Consider the following 17568-nt stretch of genomic DNA (forward strand, 5'->3'; position numbering starts at 1 on the left):
CACTCAGTTTTATTTGCATATTTTAAAAGGATGACCCCGGAAGGTTGTAATGAGCTCAGGGACACATGAGTTGGGTGTAGTGCTTGTGTTTCAGGGAATGAGACTCAGGCTGGTCTGCAGGGCAGCTGAAACCATGTAGTCGGATGCCTGTTAACAGGGCTCACCTGTTGTGGGGCCTCTGCCGGACCACGAGCACTTGGCTGCTGGCAGCAGGCTAGGTGATTACAGCATTAGATCATGCTTATAATGGGAAAAAGGCTTCTCTCCTCCGGCTGACTAATCAGCTTGCCATTTTTATTGCATGATCAGTATCAAGAGACAGCGATTCTGAACTCTGTCAGCATCCTGACAGAAAGAACAGTTATATTAGCAAAGAGAACAGGTGAAGGGATTAGCGATCTTGCTAAGAGGGTCAAGAGAGCTTGGTCCCCGGAGGCACAGTTAGAGGCTGCCGGCTCCCGTTAGAATGAGAACCGCTATTACAGAGCTCCCATCCGCCAGGTCCTCTACAGACACTGCATTTGCCTCTTGCTTATTTTAATGTCAAAACTATGTCATGCTCATTGTCAGTCTGTATTGGTTCCCTAGGGCCCACAACAAATCACCACAAACTCGGTGGCTTAAAACTGCCGAAAATTATCCTCTCTCTCTTCTGGAGGTCAGAAGTTCAAAATCTAGGTGTTGGCAGGGCTGTGCTCCCTCTGGAGCCTCTGGGAGGGGGGATTCTTCCTTACATCTTCCAGCTCCTGGAGATGCCAAGGAAATCGTTGGCATTCCTTCACTTGTAACTACATTATTCCAGTCGCTGTCTCCATCCAGCATGACCTTCTGCTCTTTTCCCTCTGTGTCCTCATATAAGGACACTTGTCATTGTCCTTGGGGCCCCTGCACAATCCAGGATGATCTCGTCTCAAGATCCTTCACTTAATTACATTTGCAATGACCCTTTTCCAAATAAGGTCACATTCAAAGGTACCAGGGATTAGGATGCAGACATATCTTTTGAGGGGCCACCACTCAACCCACTATAGCAACTAATGAATGAATTTAAAGGTGGGTAAAAGGAAAGGATAACGTTTTGGAAAACCTTGTCAATGTATTTTTCCCTTTCGATAATCTGAGCTCTCATTCTGAAGCCCTTCCTCATTTTTTTCTCACCTCAGCAAATGTTGTGAAGCAGAAGACAAAGAGGATAAAGGGTAAAAGGATAAAAAGACAGAAAGGGAAGAGAGAGCCCTCCCACTCCCAGGAGAGGTCAAGAAGGGGAGAGAGGAGGAGGAAGAGTTTCCATCTGGGTACCCCCCTTTCAGGTAGAAACCTAGGTGGGGAGGAAGTGAGGGGAATCAGAAAACCCAGACCAAATGGGAACTCCAAGTGCAAGAAGCTTGCTGCTCACCCCTCAAGGTATAGCTCCAGACCACTGGAAATCCCTTGAACAGGGTGCTGCCCAGAGGGTGGTTTAAAGAAGGCTGATCATGGGGCGCCTGGGTAACTGGGTCCATTTAGTGTGCAATTCTGGGTTTCGGCTCAGGTCATGAGCTCATGGGTCCTGAGATCGAGTTCCGCCTCTGGCTCTGTGCTCAGCAGGGAGTCCGCCTGAGATTCTCTCCCTCTGCCCTTCCCCCCACTTGAGGGCTTTTGCTCTCTCTTAAATAAATAAATAAATAAATAAATAAATAAATAAATAAATAAATACAAATAAAGAAGGCTGATAGAAGGGTACACATGCACATATGGAGGAGCCCCCCCTGGGTCCCATGGCCTGTTGTACTGGAGTTTCTGTGTAACTTCCAGGCGGGGACTGATAGACCAGGAGAAACCCAGAGACAAAGGGGACCGGAAGGCCTCCAGGTGCAGGGATCTCAATAAGGCGTGAAGACAGGGGCCCATGGACTTCTGCAGCAGGGCTCCCCAAATCAAGAAATGAGATTATTGAGCTATGCCCCAACAGGGATTTATGCCAGATGCCTACAGATGGAATAGGACCAGGAAAGATCACTTTCTGTCCCATCCCTCCTGGAGGGCAGCAGGGAGGAAGCCAGGGCAGATGGAGCTCCTGAGGGGAGAGGAAAAGAACAATAATGAGTTTAAACTCATTGTCAACATATGGCGTCGGCTGGAAAGCAAAGCAGCATGAAAAAGCAGTGGGTAATAGAGATGACAGAAGTGGCTTTAGTGGGTTGTGTGGGATCAGGAAGTAGGACACAACGCCCACCATGGACACACTCTTTTCTCGAGTTTATCCCCTTCCTTGAGGTAACAAACTTCACTGGTTGGCTGTGGAGCATCCCACCCCTTTGCGCATGCTCACATAATCATATGCACATACAGATAGATAGATATATGTTCATTTTTAATTTTTTTTTAAGTTTACTTTTTTTAGTAATCTCTACACCCAACGTGGGGCTCGAACTCACGACCCCGGGATCAAGAGTCGCATGCTGCCCCCACTGAGCCAGCCAGGTGCCCTAGATGTGTTCATTTCTTTAAACAACAGGAGTAGATTATGCCCAGCTACTTTTCTTAGGTGACATGACATCATAGTGAACGTGTCTGTGTGTGTATAGTAAATGTGTACGTATGTATAGATGTGTGTACGTGCTTCTTTTAATCCCATAGCATGCAATATCCATGAATCTTACCCCACAACTTGCTATCACCACCACCTTCATTGTCACTTTCACCCTTTTTTGGGACCATCCTAAACAATGTTTCAATAGACACACTCGTTTTCTCATCTAATCCTCACGAGACCCCTCTGAGGTGAAGGTCTGTTCTGAGACTCATGGCGCAGTGACAGGCCTGGGCATGCCCTGATGGTCCATGTTCTTTCTTCTGTACCACAAATATCACATGCTCTTTCTTCTGCACCAGAAATATCACTCCCCAGGACTGTCCACAGTGTGTGGAAATCCCACCTTCAGGGATGTATATTAGTTTCCTAGGGTTGCTAACAAATTACCACAAACTGGGTGGCTTAAGAGAGTGCAAGTTTATCCTCTCCCAGTTCTGGAAGCCAGAAATCCAAACTCAAGGTGTCAGCAGGGCCACGCTCCTTCTGGAGGCTCTAGGGAAGGGTCTTTTCTTGTCTCCTCCCAGCATCTGCTAGTTGCCGGCAACCCTCAGCCATCCTTGGCTTGTAGAAGCCTCACTCGGTCTCTGCCTCTATCATCACATCATGTTTTCCCGGTGTAGCTCTATGTCCAAACTTCCCTCTTTGGAGAAGGACACCAGTCCTTGCATTAGGACTTGCACTAATCCAGTATGACCTCATCCTTAACTTGATTCCATCTGCAAAGACCCTTTTGCAAGGGTCACATACACAAGTTCCAGATGGACATGAATTTTGACAACCCCGCACAAGGGGGATGTTCTTTTGAGTCCAGATGTGATTTCTTGAATACTCACATTCCAGTTCTAAAGTACAAATGGCTTGTTTGTCAAGAGCTAATATGTCCAGCACCACGTGAATGTGGATGACAGGGTGTGCACGTTGCTGGGACTGGAATGTTAACAGGCACCTTGAGATCAACCCAGACTCTTGACTCCCTCCCCACTGAGCTCACACCAGTCACCAATCACTGTGTTTGGGTCCCCTATCCTCACTGTCTCTTCTTCAAAGGTTGGGCCACTGAATTCCTCACCTGAGGAGCAGGAACACCCTCTGGGAGGAATTTCTTCACCTCTAGTCTCGCCCTCCTCTAATCCATCCTCTGACCTTCAATCCCAGTGATCTTTCTGAGTTAAAATTAAGATCATGAAAAGCCTGTTCACTGCCTTCAGGGCACAGTCCAAGCCTGTTGGCCAGCACACAGGCCCTTCGTGGCCAGCAGATTGCTTCCCAAGTAACCTCAGCTCTTACCCTACCCCCAGAACCTTGTGTTCCGTACTCCATGCCATTCCCAGAACCAACATGCCCTCCCACACCTCCTTGGCTTTCTGTACTCTGCGCCCTATCTAAAAGCTCTTTCCCTCCCTCCTTCACATGGTGTAGTGAGTTGAATGATGAACACCAGAAAGAGATGTCCATGTGCTGACTTCCAGAATGTAAGAATGTGACATATTTGGAAAAAGGGTCTTCGCAGCTATAATCAACTTAGAGTTCTCAAGACAAGATCATTCTGGATTACCTGGGAGGCCCTAAATCCAATGACAGGAGTCCTTATACGAGAAAGGCAGAGGCAGATTTGACACAGAGACACACAGAAGGGAAGCCCATGTGACGACAGAGGCAGAGAATGGATGATGCAGCCTCAAGCCAGAGAATGCCTGGAGCCCCCAGAACCTGGAAGAAGCGAGGAAGGATTCTCTCCTAGAGACTTCAGAAGGAATGTGGCCCTATCAACACCTTAATTTTGGACTTCTCACCTCTAGAACCCCGAGGGAATAAATTCCTGTTCTTTTAAGCCATGCAGTTTGTGGTAATTTGTTACGGCAGCCCCAGGAAATGAATATTCATGGATTCTCCCCATGGATATGGAAGGCTCTGCCGGCTGCTGATATCACAAGGCCACCTAGCTGAGAGGGTGAGTAGGAACCACATCCAGCTTACACTCAGCCTGCCAAGCTGTGCGCTCAGCATGAAACTGCCTCTTGCCCGAAGGAGTGCTCTTCTCTTATTCACACAAAGGCACCTGATGGGCCAGCAGCAGCCCTAATTCCTGGGTGTTGTTCAAGGTTCTCTTCCTGGGTTGGTCCTCCAGGAAGCCTTCCCTGCCTCACACACCCTCCCTCAGACTAGTTTGGACACTTCACCTGCTCCAGGAGCACCTAATCGTACATGTATCCTGCTGTAAAACAATTGTCTGTTCCCATTTCTGTCCCCTCCTCTGCACCTTGGAAGCAAGGACTATTCTTATCCTTCCCTTTCCCCTATACCTAGCACTTAATAGACGTTCAAAAGAGGCCTACTGAATGAATGGGCATGAGCACACAATGGGGCTTTAGCAAGCTTGAGGCAGCGAGAAGGAGCCATCAGCAGGGGCAGAGGTGGGGTGCTATTCCCAAAGGGGGGCTGGATATGGGCAATTTTATGCACATCACAATTTTGCCTAAACTAGCCATCAAAGAAAACCAAAAAATAGACTTAAATAGAGAGCATCACCAAGACATTAATGTTTTACAGATGCCATATCTGATATTGTGTCTTTATCTTTTCCCTAATTGAGGCATCAGTGCCTAAGGATGTTTCCATTTGGGCCAAGCACGTGTTCCACACATCCAATGGGAGGCAGTTCACTGCATTCCATGCAGATACACACATGAGCTCATACAAGTCCCAGGGTGCTCATCTGGTCCAGATTTGAAGGAAACTATGTAGCTGGATGGAGAAAAACACATCATGTATCAACTTAATACCAAACAGATTTTATGACATACTGAAACTTCTTTTGATAATCAACTAATATATCAGAAGGGCTAATGAACCAAAAAAGTACCAGCTAATCATTGTATCTTTGAGGTCTGGACAATGTTTGTGTGCGCTGCAGGGATGACAGAAAGGCAAAAAGATGCAGGGAGCTTTAGGGAAATTTATCCAAAAGGACTCCTGAGAGGCAGTATGTCTGTTGTAGCAAGAGGTATATTTTGCCAATTTATGAGCATAAGCAATTTTTTTTTTTTTCTGGCGGAAAGTCAGATTGGACTTTTCCAGAGATAAAGAAGGACAATGGCTTGGTCATTCTCATCCCTGCTAGGCATGAGCACCATGGATGCTACTGAGGAAGGAGTCAATTCTTGGTTGTCTTGTTTGGGAATATCTCAACCCATTGTTAAAATTGGTGTGAATAGGCGCCCCCCCCCCCCCAAACTATCACTTCACATAAAATAAAAAATTGGGAACATGGGATTAAAATGATAAATTAGCTAAGAACTTTTGGCTGCTAGCGAAAATCACTTGTGGTTGGAATAAGAAACAAGGCAATTGTAAAGAAGGATATTGGCGAGATTAATCCAATTTAATGGAGAGTTAATGCATCTTGGGAAAGGTAAGGACTGAGACAGCTCAGGATCCTCAGCAGCAGGAGTTGCCATTCATGAGACAGCTTCAAGTTCTGAGTGAACAATTCTAGGAGGACTGAAACTGGTTGACCCAGTTTGGGATTGGATTGAATTAGAATGGATTACTTAACTAAGGGCAGGGGGAGGTGGTCCTCATGCAAAGTGATCTCTTAGAAGCCAGTGAATGCTCCAATTGGGGCCGACCATAAATACCTACTAACAGGGCGCCTGGGTGGCTCAGTCAGTTAAGCATCTGCCTTCAGCTCAGGTCATGATCCCAGGGTCCTGGGATGGAGTCCCACATTGGGCTCCCTGCTCAGGAGGGAGTCTGCTTCTCCCTCTGACCCTCCCCCCTCTCATGCTCTCTGTCTCTCATTCTCTTTCTTGCAAATAAATAAAATCTTAAAAAAAAAAATACCTACTAACATGTTGGGAGGGTTTTAGGGCACGTGGGGATTTAATACAAGGTTTTTCCTTGCTCACTTTCTTTAGTACAGGATTTCCAGCTTGGTGTCAGGGAGAATGTAGTCCTGTCCCCTGGGATGGGGGATGGCCTTTGGAATCTGTAGAATTCTGTTGGACTGTCTCAATATCTGGGGAGGGATGGGAAGGAGAGGGGAGCACTACTGACCCTCAGAAGGCAGGGACCCAGGGAGCTCACCTTCTTGCAATAGCCCCACTGAGAAGCACTGCATTAAAGTAATTCCATTCCATTCCTGGCTGAATCTGTATGTAACTCGCTTCATTATGGTATAAGCAGAAAGGACATTACTGTTTGTATTTGCTTTTGTTTTGATTTAGGTTGCTATTTGGAGGTGTTTTTATTTTATCATATTATATTTTTTACATAACCAAGCCATTTTGTTGGCATTATGTAAATAGACTTATCTTCTAAAATGTAAGAGAGGAGTGGAGGACATTTTTCAGAGGAAAACCATCCTTTCAGATGCCCTACTCACACCAGGAACTCCAGAAGAAGGTCCTCTCTATTTGATCTCCTAGAGGAGATATTATAATGAGATTCTCAGTTATTAGCCAAGGCCACATGTCAAAGGCAGCAGAGCTTCAGTTCCTCATGCACATAAAGAAAAAGGAGGAATTTGAGACAAAAGACTAACATAGAGTTTTTTCCTATTACTGGAGAGGAGCAGTAATAGAGCCTTTGTAACAAAGGAATCACGTGATCCTTTTAAAAATAAGAGTGAATTCAGAAGTCAGGACTCTCTGTGCAGGAAGCTTCAGGGAAATGCAAGGAATTTTTTAAAAGGAAGAAGTTCTCAGAATAGGGCTGTAGGAAAATGTCTCCTGACAACTGGGGCAGCCATATTGGCGAGGGGCAAACGTGATTAACTTCATTTTATTTTCATACAGGAAACCATAGGGATAGCCAAGAAACAAGCTCACTATTTCTGGTTATTGGCTGGTTCTAGCTCTTAGGGGACACTCCCTTCCTCAGTCAGAGAGCTGTTTTTATGGCAAGGGACTCACATGCTTTTTCATTGCTACATTTTTCTTTGAATCATGGTTGGCAATTAGGCATTCAAATTGACTATATACCTTTGGGATTCTTCTGGGTATGAAAAGAATTCCCCCATCTGTTTTGTTCAGGATGTGGGCAGATGAAGAAGTAGTAACCACTGATAGATATTGACTCTATTTGACTGGTGTTGGGAAAGAACCTTTGCAATCAGCCAAGGAGATATTCACCAGTGCTAAGAGGTGGAAAATAGAACTATATCTTTGGATCTCACCTACTTCTGCAACTGTCCCCAGGTCAGAGGGAGTTGGGGTGGGTGGGTGGAGAGTGGGGTGGGAAATCCCACCTTTCAAAGGTTAAAGACAGTCTGTGACTTAAACAGAGAATTAGGGAAATTGGTGGGAAAAAAAAAAGGAAGATTGTGCCATAAAGTGAAAAGAGAAAAAAGAAGGAATTCAAGTCAACAAATATTTATGAGGCATTAGGTGCTGTGCTAGATGAATCATCCTCATAATAACAATTGTAAGAGCGGGTCATGCTTGCTATCCTCTTTCCAAGTTCCAGGCACTGGTTTTTGTTTTTGCTTTTGTTTTTTATTGAAGTATAGTTAACATACAGTGTTATATTAGTTTCAGGTGTACAATGTAATGATTCAACAATTCTATACATTACTCAGTGCTCATCATTTTAAGTGTACTCTTAATCCCCTCGCCCACCTCCCATCTGGCACTGCTTTAAGTATATTATATGTATTAACTCATTTAATCTTCATAACAAATCTATAATATTTATGCCTGTTAATATGATCCCCACTTTAAGAATGCAGAAACAAGGCACCAAAAGGCTAAGTACCTTCCCAGAATTATCCAGGTAATAAATACTAGAGCTGGGATATACACTCAGTAAGTCTTCAGAGACTGGGCTATAAATCACTATATTATAGTGTCTCTTTTTTTTCTTTAAGATTTTATTTATTTGCGAGAGAGAGAATGAGAGACAGAGAGCATGAGAGGGGGGAGGGTCAGAGGGAGAAGCAGACTCCCTGCTGAGCAGGGAGCCCGATGTGGGACTCGATCCCGGGACTCCAGGATCATGACCTGAGCCGAAGGCAGTTGCTTAACCAACTGAGCCACCCAGCAGCCCTATTATAGTGTCTCTTAAGACATAATTTCTTTTCTCAAGAAGGCTACAGGGAGATAGAGTCATCAACAGGTAATGCCAGTATTATTTGAACAGAAGATGATGGGTAGATGTGGGGTGTTTGGGATGCCCATAGTCCAGTCCTGGGGACAGAGGTGGCTTCTACCAGAATCTTGAGGAGTGGATAGGAATAAGTTAGGGAGACAAAGAGGCAGAGGGAAACCAACCAAAACAACAGGAATAAAAAGGGTGTCTAAGGAGAAACAAGCAGTTTGGGGGTAGGAGTAGTATAAAGTATGAGGAGGAAGATAGGTGAGCTACAGTTGGGAGCTTAACATGTTAAAGGCACACAAATCTTCATTTGTTGAATGAACACATGAGAGTCCAGCCAAACATGGCTCTGTGGGCCAAGTTAAGGAGTTGGGTGGCCATAGGGGGGAGTTTAAGCAAAGGAGTACTATGATATTAGACCACTTTAGCAACACTGTTAAAGATATGTATCTGTATATAATTATTATTATTATTGGCTAGGAGAATGGCAATTTTAACTACTTTTCTTATAGTTCTTTATAGGGAGGCCTTATGTCAGAAACTGGTTAGAAAGTGGCCAAAAACGTTTGTCTTGAAGTTACACTTTTCTTTTTACTAAAAGTCAGTCTACTGGCCCAAAAGTGGTATTTTCTTAGTTTTTACCTTCCACAAATTAAACCATGACATCATCAGCCTAATTAATTTTAACTGATGCCTGGCTAGGGTTCTTCTCTTTCCTCTTTCATTCCTTTTTTTTAAAATTATTTCTTCCTTAATTCCTTTCTTCCTCCTCTTTCTACTTTTATCTTACTTATTTCATCAAGTGGCCAAATTGACGTGAAACCACACCTCAACTTGACCACAAGGTTATAATGGAGACATGAAAACCAGAAAGAGGCTATTACAACATGCCAAGCAAGAGAGTATGCTGAGGGCCTAAACTGGAATAATATTAGAAATAGAGAAGAGGGGGCATATTTGAGAAAGAGCGAAGGGCTAAAATTGGTCAGCTGTGCATGCATGGGAGCTGGGATGGTAATAGAACTAGAGGGACCGGGATGAATTCTGGTTTCTGGCCTGGATGGCTGTCATTTACTAAAATAAAGCACATAGGATGACACACATGTCCAGGAGGGAAGATGATGAGTTTAGTTGCAGGCATATGGATTTGAGGTACATGTGGAAACATCCAACAGGAGGCAGATGCATCTGAAATAAAGGGAATGATGATAAAATTGGGAAAGTAAATTCAGTACTTATGGCCTAGAGGCTGTAATAACTAGTTTCAAAGGTGACCGCCATCAATGTCTTCTCTTGGGTAATGCACACGCCACTCCCCCACCCACAGGAGGACTCTGTGTCCCTTCCCTGGAAACTCATATGGACTTGTAAATGTTCTGACCAACAAATGCTGGAAAAGAGACATTCTGGGACTTCTGAGTTCAAGCCTTAAGAAGACAAGTAATCTTTAGTTATTTCCTCTTGGATCATGGAATGCAGCTGCCATGCTATGAGGAAGCCCAAACTCTAAACTCACAGAATCGTGATAATGAATGGTTATGAATGGTTATTGTTGCTGTTTTAAGCCACTAGTTTTTTAAAAACTTTTTAATACATGGCACTAGGAAGATAAATTGGTACCTGAAAGAGTGTAGTGCTATTTATAACAAAAACCTAATTTTATATTTATAAATGTCATATATACATATATATGACATTGGCTTTAAAAGCTAGCAGCAGGTAAAAGCTGGGGGCTTTGAAAAGACATACAGACTGAAAAGGCAGTAAGGAAATTGATATTGAAGATTTGAGAATAAAAGACATGCATTAGGGATTGGCAGAATTATTTAGTGAAATGTTGCCTACAGTAACATGAAAAGTAGACTGCCTGATTAATGATGGCTGGCTAAGATTTCCAGGCAGAGTGATGGCTTCCTTTAGGTGCCAAAGATAAAGCACAAGAGCAATGAGATGAGATTAAGAAGGAACTGTTTAGCTTTCAAGCAGAATTTAGAGGCAGTATTTCTGATGTAAAACCTGCTTGATGGAAAATTAAAACAATTTTGTATTTGCAGCTTTTTGGGAAAACAAGAGATCCTCAGGGTAAGAAAAAGCCACAGGGAGGGGTGCCTGGTTGGCTCAGTTGGGGGTGTGTGTGAGACTCTTGATCTCAGGGTTGTGAGTTCAAGCCCCACGTTGGGTATAGAGATTACTTATTTTATTTTATTTTATTTTAAAGATTTTATTTATTTACTGCGGAGAGAGAGAGAGCACATGTGAGAGAGTGAGGATGAGTTGGGGGCGGGGGGAGGGCAGAAGGAGAGGGAAAAGCAGACTCCCCACTCAGCGGGGAGCTTGACAAGCGGCTGGATCCCAGGACCGGGATCATGACCTGAGCCAAAGGCAGACCCTTAACCAACTGAGCCACCCAGGTGCCCCTGTAGAGATTACTTTAAAAAAAGAGGGGGGAGGGTAATAAAAAAAAAGAAAGAAAGAAATAGGCACAGGGAAAAATCAAATCCAGAAGCTTCTAAGAAAACATAGCCTTTGGTAAAGATCAGAGCAAGGGTGTGGTAGTAAGACCCTTTGTTGACACCTCAGAAAGATTTAAGGTAGCGCCTCAGAAGCTTCTCAACTAGATAAAAGAGCTTTGTCATGGAGAACTTCCTAGCCTTTCTGCCAGATGATAGGACTTCTGAGAACCTTAAAGATTTTTGCCCCATGGCACACTGACTTTGAGGATCCTATCTCAAGGAGATTTGTGGGTATGAATTATAATTTAATACACTGGGAGCCTACAACGTTTTAAAAAGGAATTATGTCAGTTTAAATTCAACAAGCAGGGCTTGGGAAACTATTAATCAGAAGAGAAATGTTTCACTGGAGAATGAAAATGCACGATGTTTAGGTTACAGATCTGGAATGTGGTAAAGGATGGATCATGGGAAATGAAAAGAGATCCCTGGACCCTAAACTTCCTATGAGCAGGAAGCAGACTGAGAAAGCTCCTCAGTGGCAAACAGAGGGTATTTCCTCTAGGAAAAGAAGGGCAACTCAGAAGGTGAAGCCAAGATTCCAAAGGGAGGAGCCAAAAGCCATGGAAAACCACTCACAAGGAGCAGAAATAAACTCTTAATCAAGGAAGATTCTCTCCCCCTGGAGTCAGAGGAAAATGACCACATGGGCTCAGCTGAATTTCAGAACTGCTAAGGACAGTGGTGTCAATGTGCCTCCTGTTCTTTTTCTTTTTTGAGTGGGAACATCCATTGTTTTATTCTGTCTCCTTTTGACAATTGTATGTCACTGTAAGATGGCTTGCTATTATGTCTCATAAATCTCCACACCCAAAACACCATGGCTGAAGCAGACCAGCAAATCAGGTATAAATCTTCATTTATACCTGATTTAAATGATGATATCCCAGACTTTGAGCAAATGCTGTAAGGGGATGAGAATTTTGAGGGAGAAATGAGTGCATTTTGCACGTAGGAATATTGTTCATTGTTGTGGTCAGAGAGTCAACCATGGTGGGTAATCTCCAAGTATATCCACCATCAATTCCTTCTCTCCTTGAATGTATATGCCATTTGTCAAAGAAAAACTAGAACTGGACTGTAGTCACAGAAGTGAAAACAGATTTTATTCAGGACTATTGCACTAAGGGAAAAGAGACCTCAGTATGGAACCAGGTTCAATTCTGAACATGACATGGGCAAGTGGGACTCTACAGCCAAGGAACAGGGTGGGGGTCGGTGGCTGAAAATTGCCAAAAGGAAAGGTTGGGGGTAATGTAAGATTCTGGCTAAACTGATCTAGCAGGATTCTTGTTGAAGATAAGCCAGGGTGATCAGACACCACCTAGGGGATGGTAGAGGATAAGGAACTGATCAGATACTGAGGGTGATCAGATATGGAAGATGAGGGATTCTGGCTAAACCAGCTTAGCAGGATTCTCGCTAAAATTGGACAATGCAGATGTACACAAAAATCCAAAAGTCAGGCCTAGCTGAAAAGGAGTTCAGGGAAGCCTGAGGGGAGTTTGGTCAATGAGAGAACCTTTGTCACACTCCCCCATCAAGAGATGGAGTTTATTTCTCCTAGGCTGGCCTCATGACTTCTTTAGCCAATACAATGCAGCAAAAGTGACATCTGAGACTTTTGAAAATCCATTTTAAGAGAACTGGCAGCTTCTACCACCTTCCTTTTGGAACACAGCCACCATCTGTAAGGAAGCTCAACATCCATGAGGCAGGGACCATACAGAAGAATACAAAGACCCTCAGCTGTCAGCCCTAGTTGAACTCCCAGTCAGTAGCCAACATCAATCACCAGCCACTTGAGGGAGGCCATTTTGGAACTATCATCCCCCTTAGCACCCTAGCCAATACTACAAAAAGCAGAGGAACCACCCACTTAACCCACAGAATTGTGGAGATCTTAATTTATGGTAGTTTTAAACCACTAAGTTTCAGGTGGTTTGTTGTAGCAACATGTAACCAAAACAGATACAGATTAAAACTTTGGAGACTGAATGTGATATCTCCAAGAAAGCACATAAAAGAATCAAGCAAGAACAATCCAGAGAGAACAAGAATTCTAGGTGGTTAGAAGTGTCCCCAAAAGGAGACTGAGAAGAAGTGTTCAAAGAGAGAAGAAAGCAAGAAGCAGTAACATCACAGAAAGCAAGAGAGGACTCCTTCACAGTGTCAAATGCAGCAGAGAGTTCTAGAAAGAAAAGAGCAGATGTGGAAATCCGCCATCAGGTTTGGTAATGTGAAGCTACTGATGATGCACTTTGTCAAAGCAGCTTAAACAAAAGGGTAGAAACAGAAGCTGAATTACAGGGGGTTAAAGAGATTTCTAACCAGGAAATTTTATTTAGTCATAGAGAGTAAAAATGAGAGGAAACAACATCTCTGTAACCAAGCGTCTAGAAAGGAAGTAAGAGTAATAGCACATTTGGTAAATGGGAGTCACGGGGTCAAGAGAAGTATTATATTAACACATTTATGCTTTCCAGTCGGGCCCTAGGTTGCTTTGGCTTTTTAGAAATGGTCATCTTCGGACTGATGTGTGGCTTCTGCTTTTGAGTTTGTCCATATGGTTCTGCTTGAAAGCTAAGCAGATCTGAGCTTTATAATGGGCTTATCACGTGGTGCAAGGAGCACCGTTTTGGGGGTTCTGACACTGAGTTGGCCACTACTTACAGCAAGTCCTCTATTTCTAGATCTCAGCTTCTCCTCCACTCAACAAGTGTTTTTGAATGGAGGACCGCGAAAGGCCTTCCAGTCTTAGCACTCCATACATTGATTTCATTCTCAATTTCTACATGTGATTATAATGCTTTGTTATTGTTATTTCCTAGAAATTTATAGTGTGAATATGGGCTAAATCACCTAACTTACATAAAAGACTTGCACCTAATGCACACACAATACTTTAATTTTTAGCCCTTATCCCATGAGTTGGAACTTGGGTATAAGGGGCTCAACTAATGAGCCCTTGGGGATTGAAGTCACCCAGAGCAGGTCATCTAGCCCAAAGTTGATGAGCTAAGACCTTTCCCTTGCTCATACCTCAGGGTCAGAGGTCTGTGGGCATGCCCAGGGATAAACCAGGCTACCAAGCAAAAAGGGAAGGGTCACGAGGATTTACCAAGTCTAGCGTATTCCCTAAAGTGACAGGTCTACATGGTTGGGGAGACAGATATCTGTCACTTCATGTAGTGCAGAGACAGGAACATATCCCAAGCCTTTCCATAGCTCTCCCTCCCAAGGGTCAGTATTGTCAAGCATTCTTTTTTCATATTTAACATCTATTGGAGGATATTATTTCTGCATTCAGCCTCTTTCTTTTCTATTTCTCATTTATACTTTCATCTTTACTCTGTGTGGTGTCTTCATTCCCAAATACAATCAAGGACAAAGCCAGAGGGTACATGGTTCTTGTACAGTCAGGAAATGTATTTAATTGGTATTACCAAGTTTTCTTTTTTTAGAGGAAGAAAATAAACTAGAAAGTGAAATCTTATTACATCTCTCACCCCAAATCCTAATACTTTAATATTGATGTTATTAGTGTGACAGGAGGAGAAATAGATTTGTGGCAGGAAAAATAATTCTTCTCATTCTAAGGATGATCATCCTCCAAGAGTTCATGCTAAATGGGATGATGAGTGTGAGTATGCAGGCTGGGAGAAGTCTTCGTAGAACCAGGTAGTGTTGGTTAAGGAAAAGGAAGAGAGACAGAGGCAGGGAGGGAGGAAAAGAGAATTTTGGAGAGGTCAGAATGCTGGTTTCCATCAAGCTATGACGTCTGTTGGAGGGAGACAGTGGAGTAGCGAAGCAGCTATTAGCTGAAAAGAATACTACAGGCAGATCTGAGATGCTTTTTGCTCTATTTTATGCTTAAAATAGAACATGGCTCTTTGTCACATCCTCCCCAAACAAACAAACAAACAAAATTGAATTTCAGAAAGTATTAGGAAGTAGCTGTAAAATATGTGTCAGGCCTATTGTAAGCCCTTACCATGTCCTAACACACTTAATTCTCACAAGAACCTTGTGATGTAGGTGCCATTATTACCCTGGTTTTGCAGATAAGGAAACCAAAGCATGCAGATGTTAGATTAAATCACCCCAAGTCACCCTGTCAGTGGTATGTGTGGAGCCAGGAGTTGAAAGGAGGTGTCTGGACCCAGAATCTCTGTTCTTAACCAGCACAGTAAGGGAAAAGCTGGTGAAGGCACAGGAGAGAAATGGTAGAGGGTGTTCTGTCCCACAGCACAAGGCACAGCAATAGAAATCCTCACTAGACCGTCTCCATAGGACGGCTCACGGCATGGAAGTTCCCTTCCTGCAGACAGAGGGACCCGAAAGAGAGTGAAAGAGTGAGAGTGTGTGCTCAAAAGGAAGCTACAATCAAAGAAGAAATAATACCTATTCTCCTAAAGCTGTTTCAAAAAATAGAAACAGAAGGAAAGCTTCCAGACTCGTTCTATGAGGCCAGCATTACCTTAATCCCCAAACCAGGCAAAAACCCCATCAAAAAGGAGAATTTCAGACCGATATCCCTGATGAATATGGATTCCAAAATTCTCAACAAAATCCTAGCTAATAGGATCCAACAATACATTAAAAGGATCATCCACCACGACCAAGTGGGATTTATCCCCGGGATGCAAGGGTGGTTCAACATTTGCAAATCAATCAATGTAATAGAACATATTAATAAGAGGAGAGAGAAGAACCATATGGTCCTCTCAATTGATGAAGAAAAAGCATTTGACAAAGTACAGCATCCTTTCCTGATTAAAACTCTTCAGAGTATAGGGATAGAGGGAACATTCCTCAAGTTCATAAAATCCATCTAGGAAAAACCCACAGTGAATATCATCCTCAATGGGGAAAAGCTGAGAGCCTTTCCCTTAAGATCAGGAACACGACAAGGATGCCCACTCTCACCACTATTGTTCAGCATAGTACTAGAAGTCCTACCAACAGCAATCAGACAACAAAAAGAAATAAAAGGTACTCAAATTGGCAAAGAAGTCAAACTCTCTCTCTTCCCAGATGACATGATTCTTTATGTGGAAAATCCAAAAGACTCCACCCCCAAATTACTAAAACTCATACAGCAATTCAGTAATGTGGCAGGATACAAAATCAACACACAGAAATCAGTTGCTTTCTTATACACTAACAATGCAACTGTTGAAAGAGAAATTAGAGAAACTATTCCATTTACAACAGCACAAAAAACCATAAGATATCTCAGAATAAACATAACCAAAGAGGTAAAGGATCTATACTTTAGGAACTACAGAACACTCATGAAAGGAATTGAAGACACAAAAAGAAGGAAAAACATTCCATGCTCATGGATCGGAAGAATAAACATTGTTAAAATGTCTACGCTACCTGGAGAAATCCATACCTTCAATGCCATCCCGATCAAAATTCCAATGACATTTTTCAAAGTGCTGGAACAAACAATCCTAAAATTTGTATGGAATCAGAAAAGACCCCGAATCGCCAAGGAAATGTTGAAAAAGAAAAACAAAGCTGGGGGCATCACGTTGCCGGATTTCAGGCTATATTACAAAGCAGTGATCACCAAGACAGCATGGTACTGGCACAAAAACAGACATATAGACCAATGGAACAGATTAGAGAGCCCAGATATGGACACTCAACTCTATGGTCAAATAATCTTTGACAAAGCAGGAAAAAATATGCAATGGAAAAAAGACAGTCTCTTCAATAAATGGTGCTGGGAAAATTGGACAGCTATATACAGAAGAATGAAACTCGACCATTCTCTAACACCATACACAAAGATAAACTCAAAGTGGATGAAAGACCTCAATGTGAGACAGGAATCCATCAAAATCCTAGAGAAGAACATAGGCAGTAACCTCTTTCACATCGGCCACGGCAACTTCTTTTAAGATACATATCCCAAAGCTAGTGAAACAAAAGCAAAAATCAACTTTTGTGACTTCACCAAGATAAAAAGCTTCTGCACAGCAAAGGAAACAGTCAACAAAACAAAGACACAACCCACAGGATGGGAGAAGATATTTGCAAATGACACTACAGATAAAGGGCTGGTATCCAAGATCTATAAAGAACTTCTCAAACTCAACAACCCAAAAAACAAATAATCCAGTCAAAAAATGGGCAGAAGAGGGGCACCTGAGTGGTTCAGTCGTTGGGTGTCTGCCTTCGGCTCAGGTCATGATCCCAGGGTTCTGGGATCGAGCCCCGCAACGGGCTCCCTGCTCAGCGGGGAGCCTGCTTCTCCCTCTTCCACTCCCTCTGCTTATGTTCCCTCTCTCTCTGTGTCTTTCTCTGTCAAATAAATAAATAAAATCTTTTAAAAAAAATGGGCAGAAAACATGAACAGACACTTCTCAAAAG

The 17568-nt window shown here is 43.1% G+C and overlaps 1 long non-coding RNA gene across 1 annotated transcript in view; it reads left to right on the plus strand.

Moving 5' to 3' along the window:
• Window positions 1-7672: 7672 nt before the first annotated feature.
• Window positions 7673-17568, plus strand: part of LOC123847665 (uncharacterized) — a 44948-nt gene continuing 35052 nt past the window's right edge. Inside the window, exon 1 of the long non-coding RNA XR_006791585.2 lies at window positions 7673-7773. This is a non-coding gene — a long non-coding RNA (uncharacterized LOC123847665). The remainder of the gene's footprint in view (window positions 7774-17568) is intronic.

This window comes from Mirounga angustirostris, unplaced genomic scaffold (assembly GCF_029215605.1).
Source record: "Mirounga angustirostris isolate CCGP_5_RB_7025 unplaced genomic scaffold, mMirAng1.0.hap1 SCAF_2, whole genome shotgun sequence".
In the NCBI taxonomy this organism is placed as follows: Eukaryota; Metazoa; Chordata; class Mammalia; order Carnivora; family Phocidae; genus Mirounga; species Mirounga angustirostris.